Genomic DNA, 18,471 nt, shown 5'->3' with positions numbered 1-18,471 from the left:
GCAGCCTGGAAATGCCTCCCCGGCCGATCCGCTCCTCGACGGCCGGAGGAGCTGAGCCTCAGACGGATGCTCCGGGTCTTTGCGCCCATTTTAAGCCCGGTTTTAAGCCCACGGTGCGGCCCATCCGCCGCTGGGCGTGGGGACAGAGAAGCACCGCTGAGGTTTCACGCTCCTCGGTGGGGATGCACGGTGCGGATGCACATATATATATTTATTTTATTTAAAAAAAATAAAAAGCATCTGGGGCAAGTATAAACCCGGGGAACCAGCCGTGCGTTGGGGTCGGTGCAGCCCAGCCTGGGGGGAACCGGGGGGTGGATAAGCCGGGATGGGGGTGGCAGGTCCGACCCCCCCGCTTCGGGACAGCCCGGGGAGGGGGAGGCCGCGGCGGGGCCGGGCTCGGCGCTGCCCCTCGCTGTCCAGCCTCGCCGACGCCGGCGGGGCCGAGCGCCGAGCCCCGCCGCCCGGGGGGAGCCGGGCACCGCTCCCGGAGGCCCATTAGGAGGACGGGGGAAAGGGGGGGGATGCCGGGGCGGGGGGGGGGGGGGGGATGCTCATGGCCCTCCCCGAGCCGGGGGCTTTAACTCGCTCCGGGAAAGCTCGTCTTTCCTCTCTCCCCCCGGTTAGACAGGAGCCGCTTCGCCTGCGGTTTGGGTGGTTTTTTTGCAGGGTGCCCCCCCCTTTCCCTACCCCAGTTTTTGGGGTACACGGGGGGGGGGGGAACCAGCGTTATCTCTCCTGATGTGCTCGCCGGGATGCGCCGCCGGCTCCTCCTTGGGAGGGGGGTTTCTTTGAGAGGAGGAGGACAGTAAGGAGGGGAGCATCGTTTACAAAGCATTTATTTGCAGGCAAGAGCACAAACTTTCCCCGCACACATACACAGCTTTAAGCGTTTTACAGCCGTGAAGGCGAAGTCTCTCCCCGGGATTTGCCCCTTTATCCTCGCTCCCCAAATTTCCCCAGACCTCAGGCAGCCCCCGCGGGTGAGGGTGGTCTCCAGCACTTGGAAAAAAAAATCACGTTAAAAAGAAATCTCTTTTAACATCTGGGTAAGGAGGGGGTCTTAGTGCCGAGCTGGGACCTTTAGGCAGGTGAGCTGAGATTCCCAACCCCCCCTCCCGCAGTTACAGCCCTGGGACCTACAGCTGTGGGATCAGGAGGGGAATTTCCATCTAGAGGTCACAAAATTGCTAAGCCATCGAGAAAAACGTGCCTTTCCCCTGACCGGGGGTAGGGGGAAACCGCTCTCCTTCAGCTATTTGGAGGGCAGGGAATGTTTAATGCAAAATAAAATGAATAAAGTAAACAAATAAAATAAAATAAAATAAAATAAAATAAAATAAAATAAAATAAAATAAAATAAAATAAAATAAAATAAAATAAAAAAGGAACTCAGTAGCTATACCAAGTCTGCTCAGTGGCGGGGGGGAAGAAGTGGGAACAGCCCTGAGGGCCCCGACGGGAGGGGACGGGGGGCACGGTGGGACCCTCGCAGCCACAGCCCCAGCTTCGGGAGGAGGACGCCCGCTTTCAAATTAAGTTTTCTCAGCCCGTCCCTGCGTTTTCACCCCGGCCTCCATAGTCGCAATCTTCCTATTCCCTTCCCAGCCGGGGGGGGGAAACCGTGGTGGGGAGGGCAAAAACATCCCTCTCAAAAAAAAAAAAAATTAGGAAAAAATAAAAAGCAAACCCATCATTTTGCCCCCCTCCTCGGATTAATTTGTGATCCCCGGGGGTTTTGCGAGGAGCGCTGGCCTTGACCGTCCTTTTCCCAGGCTGTGGCTGCAGATCCCTCACCTCGCCCCCCCGGCAGCCCCCAGCAGGGTTTCCAGTGACAGCTCGGCGTTAATAGGAGCCCATTGTTGGAGCAATTAGCCCCAAGCTCGCCACCAGCCGCCAGATAAGGCTCGGGGGCTCGGGGGTTAATTCTGGCGGGGGGGGGAGCTGCGGGGAGCGGGGCTCCAGCATCCCTCCTAGGGGAGGGATGGAGGGGGGAGAACAGCTCTGGCGCTGGAAGGTCAGGAGGAAACGCTTTTGAAAAAAGTCACTGAAAGTCCCAAAAGGGGGGAAATAATAATAATAAAAAAATTAACAACAGCAACAAAAAAAACAAACTCGAGATGGGGCGGTTACCCAGCCTACCCCTCCCCTAAAAAATGAGCAGTCAAAGGGCACTAAAGCTGCCCCCCCACTTTTTTCCTCCACGTCTTTCTATTCAAACAGATCCAGGGGAGGTTTTTTCTGGTGCCGGGACCCGGGGCCACCCGCTGTCCCCACGGCTGGGGCTGGCACCTCGGGGCGGGGACAGGCAGAAGAAGCCCCCTCCTCCCCCCCCCCCCCCTTTAGCCCCCTTTTAGACGACAATTGACTGAAAGCGGATTAAGTTACATTTGCCGGGCTGGTTTTTTGTTTTGTTTTTTTTTTGTTTGGTTTTTTTTTTTTTTTTACAGGGTACCAGAATAGTACAGGTAAAGCTGTACAAACAGCCGGCAGCGACGAATCGGAGGGTTATGGAGAGGACACGGCCCAGGGCAGAGCTCCGAAGATTATTTTTATTTTTTTTTTTCCCCCTCTGTATACAGCAATTTGCTCTCTTGCCGAGGGACCCGGGCTTGTGAGAGGCTTTGCCATCTCCCTGCTTGGGCCGGGGGAGGGCAGGGCGCTGAGCCCAGCCGCGGGCTCGGGCAGCCCCCCCCGGGCACGGAGCCTGCCGGCCCCCGGGGACGGCCCCGGCCTGGGATGGCTGGGCCCTGGTCGGGCTGCTGAGATAATCTCGGCTTAAACAAAGGCGGAGAGAAGAGGGAATATTTTGTTTTCCTCCCCCCACACACACACTTCGCGAATCAGGCAAGAATTATGATCTGTTCCCCCCAGACCAACCCCTTCTCTTTTTCTCAGTAAAACGAACCACAACCGAGCAAAATAATATTAATAATAATAGTAATATAATAATAATAATAATAATAATAATAATAATAATAATAATAATAATAATAATAATAATAATAATAATAATTCCAAGAGAAAGAGAGCCGGAGATACCAGACTGGCATTTCAGCGTCTCCCCTTTCCCGTCCCATCTGAGCCTTCCCCTCCGCTTCGAAACCAGCCGCATGGGTGGTTTATCTTTTTTTTTTTTTTTTTACACCTCTTTTTTTTTTTTTTAAATATATACATACATATTTCCGTTCTCTTCTAATAATTCATTTATCTCCCCTTCGTGAAGATCGGGAGGAAACATAAACACACGCATACAAAGAAGTGCCGAGCCATGCAAATTCAGAGACAGACCAAATCAACCTCTGATTATATCGGGTCCAATTTTTTCTCCTTTCGTACATCACCACTCTCCCCCCCCACACCCCCCCCCGACACACACACTTTTTTTCAGCGCAAATGATGCTATTTGATGGAGGAAGGGGGGAGGAAGAGAGGGGGAAAACCCTGCTCTGCCGCAGAAAAGAAATTCGAAGAATTAAAATTGGGAGGAGAGAAACTGGGACTTTTCTTTCCCCTCCTCCCCCCCACCCCCATTCTTTGAAGCTGAGAGGAGGGCGACTGCCCCGGGACACTGCAGGAGTAAAAAAAAAAAAAAAAAAAATCTGAGAAAGATCAAAAACCGGCTCCGCAAGTCCCAGGGGAGACCTCTCCCCCCGCCACATTCCCCAAACTGCGCGGCAGAAACGCGGAGCGGAGCCGGGCAGAGGGGAGAAGGGGGGGGGGGACCGGTGTCACCCCTGCTGCCGGCGCCCCGTCCCGCTCCGGGAGGGGAGGCAGAGGCCGGCTCCCTCCCCTCCTTCCTCCCCTCCGCAGCACAGCCCCGCTTTCAAGCTCAACCCGGTAAGTCCCTTTTCTCCCTTCCCCCCTCTCCTTCCCCTTCTCCGACAGCAAAGGGGTGGCTTAAAAAGGGGTTCTCCTTCTCCCTTTTATTTTTTTTCCCCCTTTTCCCCCCCTCTCCAAGCTGCGCGGAGGGGGTCCCCGCCGCGGCACCGGGCATCGCTCCCGCCCGCGGGGTGCCGGGGCAGGGACGGTCGGGCAGCGCTCCGGAAAGGCTTCTGCCCCATAAATTAAAAAATAAGAGAAGAACAAAACCTAGAAATCCGCCTGAACAGCCACTCCAAATTAAGGAAACGCGCGTTAGCAAAAAAAGAAAAAAAAAAAAAAAGGAGGGGGGAGTCGTTTTATTTCGGGTTTCTCGGCTTTGCTTTATCGCCCAGGACCGTTTTGGGCGATAGATTTGAAGGCGGACTGAAGCGAAGGCAAAGCATCTTGCGGGCTTTAAACCCGAGCCGCGCCGTTTTCCCCCGGAGAAGGTGAAGCTGCCGTCGGGTTTAATGACTTTTTTAATTATTTTTTTTTTTTAAAGCAGAAATTACCCTGGGACTTAGATAAAGCAGAAAACGCAAATCGCCAGGCGGTTGGCGTGAGAAGAGGCGGCAGAATTAACACCAGTCCCTTGGCGAGGAGCAGGGGCATAGCCTGACCTCCCGGGATTAAAACCGGAGCGATTTGCTCCGGGAAGCGTCCGGCTGCCGCTACCTTAGAGCTGTCCCTGCACCCCCAGCATCCCCCAAAATACCCCCCCCCCCGTGTCCTCAGACCCCCCCGGGGGGAAGCCGGCAGGCCACGGCCGCCTCGCACAGCGGCACACCCCGCTGCCTAAATGTGGGGCTCACATTTACCCTCCCGGGCTCCCAAATTCAGATAGCACCGGGGGTGGGGGTAAAATCTGCACGATTTCTTTTCCCTCTAAGGAGGGGACTATCTCACCCCAAATTCCCGGGAGGTGCCCATATGGGCACTCCTGAGATGCTGTGTCCCCCCCCAAACACAGCGGAGATGCTGCCGCAGCCCGGGGGGGAGCAGAGACCCCAGCCGGGTCGTCGTCCCCGCTGCACCCCGGAGCACCTCCTCGTCTTTTTTCCCCTCCTTGAAATTAAAACACCCCCCCTCTAAATTAAAACACCCCCCCTCGGCTCTGTAGGAAAAAACCCCAAACCATCCCCGGGGAGAAGGAAGCGCTTTGCCCCAGCCAGGAACAAAGTGCCGGAGGGGAGACCTTCCCTCTCCCTCTTCTTCTTTCCCGAGAGCCTATTTCTCCTTTCCCGGGCTGCCGGGACCCTCTCTGTCCCCCCTGTCTGCCCGGGGGACCGGGGATGCCAGCCCCCGGGGGACCGGGGCGGGGGCACCGGGGTCCGGCCGGGGCAGCCGCCGCTGCGGCCCCTGCCCGCGGCACCGCCGAGTGCCGGCTCCCGCGCTCCGCACCTGCGGCCCATAAATAATGGAGAAAACAAGCAGGGCGGGTGGTTATTAATTATCCGGTTGCATTAAAATCCGTCACCCAGAGCCCTCTGCTTGTGTACGGACACGTGAAGGTAAGAGAAGGCGAGGTGGATGGATGGATGGATAGATGGATGGATAGATAGATAGATGGATGGATGGATGGATAGATAGTTAGTTAGATAGACAGACAAATAGATAGATAGATACACATACACATATTTTTCTCCCTTTTCTGTTTTGAAGACGCTCAGTGACAGCTAACGCGCATTTCTGGACGGCCCGAGCCATTTCCAGGCTCCCTCCCGAAATACCCTCCGCCCAGTCTGAAGGGTGGAAAAAATTCCTACAAGGGGAGAAGGAGGTGAGAGACCTAAATCCAGGGGTGTCGGGAGCGAGGGGAACCTCTTCTCCTCTGTCGGCACCGGGTCCTGCCCGGAGCCCAGGACGGCCCTGCCCGGGCCGCGGATGCCCCCGGGCGCTGCGGGCAGCGCTGCCCGGCGGGGCCGGGAGCCGCGGGGAAGGTGCGAGGTCCGGGCCCGGAGCGGAGCCGTCTCCCTCCTCATCTCAGCCTGCCTTAACGGCACGACTCTCCTCCGCGGCTGGGGTTTGGGTTTACAAGGTATAAAAAAAAAGAGGAATATCTGCGGAACGGGGCGGAAGATCGAGCTGAGTAGATCCTACTAGCAGCATAGTATGCTTGCTATGTATTATATACTACACATATTTTACCATAAATATATATAGTGCTAAAAATATATGGTATATATAATGTACTACACAGCACGGACCGACCCAACATCACCAAATGAACATGGGTGAGCGCTATAGGGGGGAGCAGTATAGAAAGGCGGACCTGCCGCTCGCAGCCGCGCTGGCGGGCACCGGCAGACGGGGCACGCACGGACACCGCTCTCTGCAGAAACAGAGAAGCGAGAGGGGTGTGCGGGGCTGTATGTGCTAAGGTATATGCACATAGGTACGAAGCCAGGCACGGGAAGGCCCCGATCCCGCATACACAGGTATATTATCCCGTCCTGAGATCAATATTTCACATCCAGGTGTGACAGCGCCGTGTCCCATCTTCCACCCGCGACCATCCCAGCCTCGCTCCTTTGCCTCTAACACCGAGGGGTAAACCAGCTTTTTCTCACTCGCTTCCCAAATTTCGGCTCCCTCCCGGGTTGGGGGGTGCCTTTCTCCAAGGTCACCGGGAAAACCCAGCTCCCCCCCCACCTCTCCCAAGCAATAAGGGGGGGTCGGGTTGTGTTTCAAGCCGGCGGCTGCTGCCCTCTGAGCCGAGATCCCCATCCTAATTCCCTCCACGTGGAGAAGGAGTAAAAGGAGGAGGCGAAGGAATTAAATAAAAAAAAAAAAAAAAAAAAAAGAGGAAAAAGGAAGAAGAAGGAGGGTGGGGGGACATAGAGACACACAAATCGGAGTATTCACTGACCTGGGCAGATGCTTTTTATTCTGTCCCGCTCCGCTGGAGCTCTCAGGGCAGGAGTGCGGGAGGAGCGGAGCCGCGGCGGCGGCTGTTGGCATCTCGCAAGCTCCCACCGAGGGGGAAAACCTGGGGGAGCCGCATCCTCCAAACGCCCACCCTTGCCCTCCTCCTCCTCCTCCTCCTCCTCCGGGCTGGGCTGAAGATCAGAGCTCTTCCGGGTTGGGAAAGGGCAGAGAAAGAGGGAGAGAAATATGATGGGCCTTTTTTTTTTTTTTTTTTTTACACACACCCAACCCGGGAATCACAAGGGGCGGGGAGGTGGGAGGGGGGGACAGGGGCAGGGCCGGGGGGATGCGCCAGGTACTGGGGCTCGCAGCGGTGTGAGCGTGATGTAACCCGTCCCGGCAGCAACTGTCACTGCCGACAGCCTGCAACGCCTGGGAAGAGAGAGAGGGAAAAAAAATAATTAAGCGTATGATCATACCAATAACGCCGGGGCTCGCTCCGCTTGCATCGAAAGCTTTCGAGGAAAAGCGGTGACATGAGCTACGAGGGGCTGGTTCTTCTCCTCTGTCCCCCCTCCCCCTCGGGAGGGACTTTTATTGACCTTATTTTCCTTTATTTAATCTTTTAAATTATTATTAATATTTATTTTTATTTTGTGTATGTCTCTGAGTAAAGCTCCAGGATCTGGACAGGAAAAAAAAAAAAAAGTATATAATCCACACGCATCCCCTGGCACTCCGAGAGCAGGGGGGGCCTGTCCCCCTGTCCCCCTGTCCCCCTTGTCCCCTCCTCTTCATCAGGACGAGGAAGGCTCCCGGCGGCGGGCAGGAGCGCGGCACCTCCACAGCGAGACACCGACCTTGGCGGTCGGCCCCAGCCCGAGCGGTCTGTCCGTCCGTCCCCCCGCCAGGCTGTCTGTCCTTCCCAGAGCTTGAACCCAGGGCCGATCTCCGTGCGGAGCGACCGGGACGGCCGGGGGGAGCTGCAGCCCCCTGCCCGCTCCCCAGTCCCGCCTCCCGATGAAGACCTGGGGGCTTTCGAGGGCTGGGGAGGGAGAAGAAGACAAAATCCCCCCCCTCCCAACCTGTTCCCCCCCCAGCCTGCCGTGGGGCCGGGGGAGAAGCCCGGGAGCCGGGCCGTGGCCGTGCCGCCGGCTCCGGGGCATCCCCAAATCTTGCACCGATGAGAAGGAGATGGAGGGAGCGGGGGGGAGGGGTTGTGATTTTCCCCATTTAACCCCCCCACTCGTGTCAGCCCCCAAAACCTAATGCTGCCGTGCGTCCCCCCCGCCTTGCTCCACGGGCAGGTTTGCTTGCAAGGGAACTTCCCCGCGTTTTGGGGATGACGGGTTTTAGTGCTGAGGGTGGGTGCTCATTTCTGCAAAGCCCCCCCGGGGGTGGGGGTCCTGCCAGCGATGCGGGACAAGAGCCGGAGGACCAGCCTGGAGGGGGGACATGGCCACGGAAAACGCGTCCTGGGGTGCCCACGCTGTTCACCCGGGTGGGCAGCAACGTCCCGGGGTGGGAGAAGAAGTGGGGGGGGGGGGGGAAAATGGGGAGGTGTCGTCGTCCCCCCCCTTAACATCAGACTCCACATCCACTGGCGTGAAATGATCCCACCGGAGTAAGCCAGAAGTGCTTTATTCCCAGGGCTAAATAAGGTGCGGGCATCAGTCCCCAGGCCCCACGAGTGGGAGACCCACTCGTGCTGGGGGGGGGGGGGGGGGGGAGTGCAGAGCCGCCCTCCCCGGCCCGGCTCCGCGGTACCCGGCGGCGATTCCGCGCATCCCGGCGGCGCGGGGTCCCGGCGCTTCAGAAACGGGGGCGAAAATTGATCACTCAGGGGAAAAAAAAATAAAATATATATATACACACTCCTGGTCCTGGAGGGATATTGTGGGGTTTGGGTTTTTTGGTTTTTTGTTTTGTTTTTTTTTTTTTTGTGCTGACGTTGGGAGTTCGCTATCTCCGCTTCTCGAGTGACTCTTTGTAAGGTGAAAGGCAACGCGATCGTCTCCCAGTTCTATCTTTAGAAAACCCATTCAATTAAGGTAATAAGTTAAAGCTCATTAGAGCTGCGAAGGGAGCCTTCCCACCGCGAAACACCGATAGAAACAGCTCGGGCACCCCAACAGCGAGGGGGAGGCGGGTTGAGCCCATCTTCCCTCGCCGAGGAATGTGGGGTTTGCTAGGGAAAGGCTTCGAAAAACGAGTATTTTAAAGCCACGAGGCTTGTGCGGTTTGTACTGAGCCGAGCGGAGGAGCCGGGGCTAAATCCTTACATGGTACGGGATAAAAAAAAAAGGAGAATAGAGCTAAAATCACTCGGGGTGTGTGCTCCCCATCACCGGGCAGGGAAAATCCCTGAGAAATCTTCTGCTCGCCCAAATAGTGCTGCGGGAGGGAGGCGCGACCAGCGTGGAAGAGGTTGCCGGATCCCTCCAAAACTGCCCAAAAAAAAAAAAAAAAAAAAAAAAAAAAGAAGGTGAGGGAGCTGGATCTGGGATGTCTGAGCACAGCGTGGAAGTAGGGGCGAGGTGGGGAAACGAAAAATCAAGGATCCTCCTGCAAACCCAGCTCGGGGAGCCCGTGGGGACGGAGTCCCGGCGTTATTGTCTCTGCTCCCCCGGCTGGGGCGTGCTGGGGGGGAGCGGGGATTTGGGCAGAGGCGCAGGCGCATCCCCACTCACCCTCACCCCCCCCCTTCACCCCGCACCGTCAAGTTCATTTCCAGCTATGATGGCTGGTGATTCAAAGGTTAAACATAACTAATGAGGCTTTAAATGGCACCCGGGGTTTATCATAGATATCACAGACCTTCCTTGATGCCTGCAGTTTGGGTCCGAATATACATTAAAAGCAATAGTCAGGTAGCCAGAGGTCATTTAAAGAAACAAATACATGCATATACATACACACACACATATATGTATTTTTTCCTCGTGTGTGCATATGTATGGAATATATATATGTGGAATACATATATAAGGGTGTGTGTGTATATATATATATATATATAAAATACTTTTTTTTCCTTGTGTTTTCCAACTCACTACGGGAGCCTGTGGTTCTCCGAGTGCGTTAGCAAATCCCACCTCTTGCTCTCCTCCTGGCACACATTTAGTCGCGTATACATCGAAATAAATACCTCCACACACACACACAATCGATTTCGGCTCCGCCTGAACCAAGATTTGCAGTCGGACCCTCCATAAATATAATCCATACGTTATTGTTAGTGATAACCGCTCCGCCGGTTGCAGAAAGGAGGTTAGGGATGTTTTATTCGCTGTAATTAAACTGCCTTGTGTGCTCTGGAGAGAAAACCCACCCTTCTCTGCCCCCACCCCGGAGAAAAGTTGTCAATAATCAATAATTTCCCCCTCCCCGGCTGCGAAAACACAGCCTCAGATAGGTTATTTTTTTAATATCCCGGTTGCAATCTTAATTTCCGAGGAGGGGGGAGAAAGCACCCTTCCTCTTGGTCTCCCCAAATCAGCCGGTTTGGCATTGATCCTGCGCTTTGTGTGCGCAGAGTATATTCGCTTTAAAACGATTTCCATTAAACGTAGCCTCCGACATTGGTAGGATCGACCTAAGGACTTTGTGTGAACGCCGGGGAGGGAGAGCGGGGCGGGGGGGACCTCGGAAATTAAAATAATCCCCCCCCCCCTTCTTCCATTCACCCAAATCAGGACTTGGAAATAAAGTCCAGAGCCCAACAAATAGCCCCGGTTGCAAATTCCTATCCATTACAGCTAAGGTGCGAAATATATTTATAAAAATATATGAAGCACGTGGAAGTGGGGAATTTTAATTAAATCTTACTGCGGCTCTAACAACATCGAAGTGATATTTCATTCGGAGCCCGCCTCTTGCTTGTGTTTTATAGCGTTTTCTTGCCTCTGACTTTATTTAAAATATTAGACGAGGTACAGAATTATAAATGACTCTTTCCTTATCTGTGCTGCTCACATATCCAGGATCAGAGGAGCTGATTAAGAAAGAAGTCAGAGGCAACGTTGGATTCATAATGATTCGGAATAATGAATCCTTATCTCTGCTTTCCAGATTATCACCCTTTCAGCTCCCAATGTTTTGTTACATGGGATAATTTATTGCATCTAATACATCACAATGAATCTGATGGCGGAAAGCGATGGGCAACGTTGGGGAAAAAAAAAACCGGGGGTCCTTATTTTAGTTTAGTTTTATCTTGGGGGCAGCGAAACTGATTTTTTTTTTATTTTATTTTATTTAAATTGGGAAAATACAAGGTAAATCTGATAATAATAATAAAAAGAAGTTGGGGGGAGGGCTTTAATTAGAGTGTCACTTTCCGACTGAAATTAAGAAAATCGACCGGAGCTTCTCCTCTCGGTGGCTGCGAGATCCTAATTTTACATGATTTATTTTTTATTTAAGGGGGAGATAATGCATCATAAACATTGAATAAAGCACGGAGCCGGGTTAAGATAAAACACAATTTGCATCTCTCTCGTTTTTTTCCCTTTTTTTTTTTTTTAAGGGAAGGCTGCCAATAATGTTCAATTTTTCTCCCCGCCCCGTTGCCAAATAAATACATGCATAGCAAAAAATCGATAAGATTTCTGCTAGGAGTCTCTCCCCTCTCTCTCCCTGTGTGTCTGCCTCTTTTTTTTTTTTTTTAAGGCATTTCTCATAAACTGGAGAAACTCCGCGGGTTGCTTTGTATGCAAATGAACGCTGCTCTGTGTTTCTGGCTGCAGAAATGAAAGGGGAGGGGGGCATTCACCTGAAATTATTGATATTCCTGTGCCTGAGGAGGGGAAGATCTGCTGATATTTTGCTGGATTTAAATGTATTCGTTTGAATCCTTGAAGGGATGAAGCAGCCGGTGTCTGCCTCCTCACCTGCGCAGGGAAAAAGATGCATTTCAAATATTTTCTGCGGCGAATAACACCATTTATTCCCCTCTAAGCGATGGGTTGGGGGCGGGGGGGGGGGGGGATTCCCATAGCCATAACAACTCAGCCCAAAAGTTCATCTCGACTGAACCACGGCGCGGGGCAAACCCGATACGGGCTCAACCCACCCCCACAACCCTGCCGAGGGGCTGGGGATGCTCCCGACCCGCGTCCGAGCATCCCCGCCTCTTCAGGTCTTGGGCAGCACCGGAGAGAAAATGGTGCCTAAAATCCTCTTCGTAGTCAATTTGCTGCGCTGAGCTTTTTTTTTTTTTTTGCCTTCTTTTTTTTTTTTTCTTCTTCTTCTTTTTTTTTCCCCTTTGTGTACAGGCACTCCTGATGCTAAAATTTCTGGGGAGAGGTGCTGGCAGCCCTGTTCTACCTTGGTTTAAGTTTCCCTGGCTCCCTCTCATCCCTTCTTGGCTCTCCCGGCACAGGGACGGCGTTTAATCATTAACCAGGTCTAGCACGGTCCTTTTTTTTCCAGGAAGGGAGAGACGTTTCTGAAATGAGGTTGAAAAATAACTTGCTTTTCCCCTTTGCCTAAAGGGGAAAGCTTCCACCTGGGGTCTTGAGTGGGGGGACCTCGCCCCCCACCTCCCCGTGTGCGTGGTGCAAATGCACGTCTCCCCGCTATAGGGTCATCATTTTATACGCGGTGTTTCACAAATCCCATCCAAACGGTAATCTCTGCTGCCCTACTCTTCCTCCACCGTATATTCCCTGCAATATTTGTCAAGGAATTTCAAGTATCAATTATAACCGCAATTTTTGATCCCCCCCCAATCTGAAGTGTAGATGATTTGATAGGAATATACATATATATAATACCGGTTCTCCCTCAGATGAATTTATTGGACCACGTCCCACCCTCAGCTGAGCATTCAATATTCCAGCATTATCTCCGCACTTAAACTCGCTTTCTCCATTTTTGTGCCAAGATAAATTTGCATAATATTTGCAGTTGTAATTAGCTGATGAACATCTCCCAGCCTTCCCCTTTGTTTTCCCTGCGTTTGGTCTTCAATTGATGCCACTTTTGATCTTTAATATTACAGTATCCCGATAGAGTATTTTATATCTTATCTGCAGCGCATGAAAGTCGCGCAGAAAGGGAGAGAGGGGAAAAAAAAAAACCTGGAGAGAAAGGAGAGGGAGGAAAAGGCACTGAACGAAGCTGAACTAATCAGAGTTTCGAAAGGTTGCTTCAGATGCCTGAATCCGCAGTTACGGGGCAAATGCGATAAATGTTGAAATTAGAGCCATTTAAAATAATATAGGGCTTGATCAGGTGAGGCACCGCCAGCATCACCCGGGAAGGGGACTGGGGGCTCCGGCGGCGGGGCCGGGGCTGGGGCCACGGGGGTGGGCAGCGGTGTGTCCCCCTCTCCGGGCCTGGGGACCTCGGGGGGAGCCACCCCGTGGACTTTTAGGGACTCGAGCACCAAAGTTGGGTTTTATTCTTTTGTTGTTTTTTGGCGCGGGGGGGGGGGAAGATGCTTTTCTTCACCCGGAGTAGCCGGTGCTGAATGCCCGGTACCCCCGATCCCCCCCCCCCCCGGTCCCGGAGCATCTCGAGTGAGCAGCCCCCCCCCCCCCAGGGTCACCTCCGCTGGCAGAGCCGGGAGTAAAGGATGTTATCACGTCGGGAGGGTTATTAAACCGCTAATGAATGAGTGTCTGTGAGACTCTGGACGGGCTGGAGAGACTGCGGGAGGGGGGCTAGGGGGGGAGAGGAGGCAGAAAGACTCGATCTTCATGCCAATCTCTGGAACAAATAGCTAACATTTAACGTTTACACCCTGCTTGGCGACGAACTGGCGCTCCACGGACCCCTGATCCAGGCTAAAATGTCCAGAAAGCCTTTGGAGAGAACAAGTTCCTAGCTATCAGGTTCTTCTGATCTCTCTCCTCCTTTCATAGGGCTTTGGTTTCAGGCTGGACTTGTCCAATGTCTGCTTTACCGCTGCGCGCTCCTAAATGAGTGTCAAGGAGGCAAATATCAAATAGCAGAGAGGTCAAGGCGATTTGGTTAACCGTTGGCTGGGCTGATGGCTTTAAACTTGTGTGGGAGGCTGGGGACGTGGCAGGGGGGGAGGGAAGGAAAGGGGGGAAGGAGTGGGAGCCGATGGGAAATAAACCCGAGAGAAAGGAAAGCGAGGAAGGGGGAAGGAAGAGGATGGGGTGTGGGGAGAGATGCAGGGCTTGGAGAGGCCCAAAAAGTCAGGGCCAAGGGTTTCATGGTGGCGGAGGGCTATGGAAACCCTTGGTGGAGGGTTTACTGGTGGCTCTGGCTAGGCTGGGGGTGGCCCTGTCCATCGCTGGGGGGTGTCTGGGAGTGTTTGCACAACGCATGTATTTTGATGGCATCTACATTTGGGCTTGTGCTTGATCCTGGGTGTTTTGTAGGAGAGGCTGCAGGGTGCGGGTGGGTGCACCCCGGATGAGCGGGTGCAGCCGTCGGGGTTTGAAGACGCGGGGGGGGATTTTGTAGTGTGTGGGTGGAGGGACCCACACGATGTTTGTGTGCAGGGGAAAACCCCAGCGGTGCACGCGAGAAGGTGCGTTCGTGCCAAGGGTGCGTGAGGGCAGGGCTGGCCGGGAGGGCTGAGTACCCCGGTGCGGGGCTGTGGTCCTGGGGGCGATGCAGGGCACGTGTGTTTTGGCACGAGGCTGTAAGGGGGGTTAGGGAGGTGCCATATGTGTCTGTGCGTTAGGAGGGATGTATGGAAGTGTTTGCCTGGGGTGATGGGGATATGGCAGGATGGGGGCAGGTGAAGAGCTTGTGCACATATGGAACATATAGGGGCAGTTGTAAAGGTGAAACTCAAGGTGTGAATCAGCTGCGGGTGTAGGATGAGCTATGCAGGGGTGCAGGACCATGGGTGCAAGGGGCTCTGCGCTGTGCCGAGGAGCGGGTGTGAGTGGGAGGTGCTGGGCGATGAGCGCAGGGAGGACCTGGGGCTGTGGGGTGCTGGGTGACCCAGCAATGATTTTGGGGGGCAAATCCCCTCCCTGAGTGCCCTTGCACTTCCCGGCGTGGGGGCGGGCTGGGCGGCTCAGCAGGCAAAGAAGACGCCAAAGAGAAATTTTACTTTCCCTGTAATAGTCATCTGCTTAAAAAAAATAAATAAAAAAGAGAGAGAGAATTTCCTGGAAGAGAAAGTTTTCTATTACTGAAGTGGCCAATGAACAGAACAAATACTCGAGGCCTTTTCCAGCCACACTCCTCAGCTATGAAGCTGCACAAGCCCTCCCTTGCCAGCAATCACATTTTCCTCCCAACATTAGCAGAACACTCACTCCGGTCCCAGGTAATGTAAAGCTCGTCAGCTGAATCAAGGCAAACAATCGCCATAGGAAATGTGTGCACAGCTACACACGGCTGAGCAGCGCCGGGGGTTGTAACTACCAGAGAGTTTGCAATAGCTAAAACCAAGAGGGAGTTAATCGTGGGTTTAGTTCCCATGCCCTTGACCTACAAGTTGCAGGGCCCAGGAGTGCGACGCTGACGGAAGATATCCAGGTGAAGCCACCGAGGCCCTCAGTCTAAAGCCATCGTCTCCATATCGCCCCGGCTTTTGCATTTTGAGCATGTTATAGGGGAACGAATTCCGTCTGCTCTCCCTTTTGGAGGTGCATGAAGGACTTCAGGGGGTTCAGCCCCTGGGCTGTCCTGGAGGAACGAGGGATGCCATCAGGGAGACTTCAACGAAGCCTAGTGAGGACAGGAGAGAGGGTGAGCAAATTTCAGGATCAAATATGCATTTTGGATTATTTAGATTTTTTTTTTTTTATTCTAGTTGTTTTCATTTTCTCGTCTGCTCAGGGTAGCACGGAGCCCAGCGAGCACAGGGCCTCGTGTCGTATGGGCGTTGCAAAGGTGTGTCCCTACGGAGGGAGGCCTCAGGCGTGTGTTTGGACACAAACATATAGGTAGCGTGTGTGCAGGGGGTGGTTGTGCATGTGCACACCAGTGCTCGCAGATATCTTGTGCTTTATATGTATAAAAATATACATTTTTCATACGAGGCTGAGAGCCGTACGTCTCTCCATCATGCCTGCATACATCCCCGTACATACACCCACTAAGGTTGCGTTTCCGGAGACATTCTCAAATAGAGCAGTGTAATTTCTCCGCTGATTTTGATTGACATGCTGTCCCGGGGATCATGTGTTAATCCCTTCTTCACTCAAGCCTTTTCATAACTCATTTCTCTCTGCTAGATGGAGACTCTGATGGTTACCGAGGCAACGATGATAGCACTAAGCCATTTCCCTCTCTGCACGGAGACCATTATTCCGCATGCATAGGCCATTTGCAACAAAGGTCGCCACAAAGTCATCCACAACACAGCACACGTTTATTAAACTTTTATTCTTTTTTTTTCCCCCCTCCCCCTAACAGCAAAACTAGTCGGCACGTGTGCAATCTCTCTCCCCCCCCCCCCCCCTTTTTTTTTGAGATCTTTGTAATATAGGTAATAATAACTGTAGCAGATATTATTGTACCCAAACTATATATCACACAGATCAGGGGCTTAGAGTTCCTGGTCCAGAAAGATCACGCTTAGATGGCGAGGTTGCGCACCAATGATTCCTATTTGTCTTTTGTTCTCCTATCAAATAGTAACTTTAATAGCAGTTGGAGGAAAAAACAGCCAACAGCAACGATATGAGCGCGGTGTGAGGTGAATATCTGAATGTAAACCTCACATGGAGATTCGTCCTGCAAAACCAAGCACCTCCCAAACAGGAATAACTAAATGACCATTGGCAATGACCACTCCCTCGCCAGGGGGATTTTCTTTTTAAGTCTAATTTCTACCTTGCCCCTTATCTGGGCTTCCTGGCTCTGGGTATAAGTTGTAGAGGGTCCTTCTCGTGGTTTAAGGGTGCTAAAAGCCAGCTCCAGCTGTAAGAGGACAACGGGTTAATGTGCTGCTGGAAAAGGTTCCCACTAACCTGAGGTGCTCCCTCCCCACCAGTGAGGTTTTGCCCATATGGGGCCATGCTGGTGGATTTTATTTCAGCCCCATCCTTCGCCCCTGGAGACCGAATGCGATGCGTCACTTTGGGCTGGCTTTTAGCAAGCAGCCCTTTCCCACTGGGAACAGCATGGATAAACGCTCAGATGTGTTTTGGTGGATTCCTGAATTTAGCACTGAAGCCAACCCCAACAAATGTCCGCATTCAGTATCTGCTGGTCACCAGCCCCACCACCTCTTGGTGCCTGGGATCACGAGTCCTTGGCCTGAAGGTATTTGTCACCTCTTTCCGAGTCTGTTTTGAGGCACCTAAACATCTCTGGAGGTCTAAATTTCCAACCATGTCTGGCCAGAGAACCCCCACCCTGCTGTGATGGGTCTTGCAGCCGTGGTACCTGATGGCAGCAGGGACAGGCGAGGGCTGGGCGGCTGCTCGGACAGTCCTGCAGCTTCAGGTCTGCTGCGGATGTGAAAGAGGAGGAGAAGATGGCCCACGGTGATAAGCTCCCAGGAAATTTCTATGGTGCCTCCTACTCTTCTCTCTCCAGACAGCTCCAGCACTGCTCCGGGATCTTATCTCTCCATATTGCTGCACCTCTCTGGTCTCCCTCCTACAGTGTCCTGGTCAGCTTGGTGCAAAACACACTCCTAATTGCACCGGCCTGGCCCAAAGCTCTGATCCCATCTGCCCTCTCCAACTCTTGTTGCTGGCTTCACTGGTTTTATCACCTATTTCATTTAAATTTTTGATGCCGCCTCTTCAAAGCCAGGCAGAGGTCAGCCCAGCCCCATCGCCTCCACTGTTTCTCCCTTTGTTTTTAGTTTTGGAATTAAAAAAAAAAACAAACAACAACAACCTTTAAACATTCAGCTTCTTCTCTTGGATACATGGAGCCACTCAAATGACTGGGATGTCCACATGAGTCCAACCTCTGCAAGTGCATGAAGCCCTGGGCTTGGAGATCCACCTAGAAGAAAACATCTCCCAAGAACAAACCATCACTTGGAGACAGACGCAGCGGTTTCCAAACCAGGCCATGTGCTTGTTTACAAAGTTTCTGTTTTGCAAGATATTCAAATAATCAGAGACAAACAGGAGTTGGGGTTAATCCTCCCAATCTGCCATTTATCTGAAGAATCACTTTCCTACTACGATGGAACCATCGTGGAGGAGGGTGAAACACCATCGGTCCAGCTGACACACAGGAGCGTGGTTTATGGTGTGGGGTGAAGTGGCTCCTCTGCTGAGGTGGTGATTTGGCAGAGGTGTTTGAAGAAAGTGGCTGCCCTGGATCTTCAGTGGTTGGTGTCCAAGACCTGCCATGTCTACCCCTTGGAGCTGACAGTGAGCAAGAGCGAGGCTTGCTCCACTCGTGTGACATTATGGTGGGGGGACCCGAGAGGGACTGATCCTGCAGGCAAGGTCTTGCTGTGCAGAGGATGCACTTTCTCATGGCACTTTTCAGTGTATTCCCAAATTACATCCAGCCTTTCTGAATAAAAGCCCATTTCCCTTTTCCCCATCCCCTGCACCATCCAGTGCCCTGGCTGCCCTTACACTGCTCCTTCCATGGAAAGTCTCCAGCCTGCCTTGCTTGATATTAAAAAAAAAGGTGGAAAAAAATATATTTATCATGATTTCTGCTCTCCCAGCTCAGGCAGGGATGCTCAAGGCCGGGAAACGCACAGGGATATTTGCTAGTGATGCAGCCCTGGGATGGTGCTGGGACTTTTGAGCGAAGCGTGGCAGGTATTTCCGAGCCCCCTGCACTAATTGATGGGCTCTCTATATATCACGCCAGATA

The 18,471-nt window shown here is 52.9% G+C and overlaps 1 protein-coding gene across 1 annotated transcript in view; it reads right to left on the bottom strand.

Annotated features, from left to right (window-relative positions):
- GATA3 (GATA binding protein 3) overlaps window positions 1-6,868 on the bottom strand; it is a 29,885-nt gene extending 23,017 nt beyond the window's left edge. The window contains exon 1 of the mRNA XM_087766381.1: window positions 6,734-6,868. The gene's annotated coding sequence lies outside the window, so the exon portion shown is untranslated. The remainder of the gene's footprint in view (window positions 1-6,733) is intronic.
- Window positions 6,869-18,471: the final 11,603 nt, after the last annotated feature.

This window comes from Nipponia nippon, unplaced genomic scaffold (assembly GCF_047370975.1).
Source record: "Nipponia nippon isolate SJK-2023a ecotype South Korea unplaced genomic scaffold, ASM4737097v1 scaffold_3, whole genome shotgun sequence".
Taxonomy (NCBI): Eukaryota; Metazoa; Chordata; class Aves; order Pelecaniformes; family Threskiornithidae; genus Nipponia; species Nipponia nippon.
Note: the sequence above shows the minus strand (reverse complement) of the source record. Positions and strands in the feature narration are given on the sequence as shown.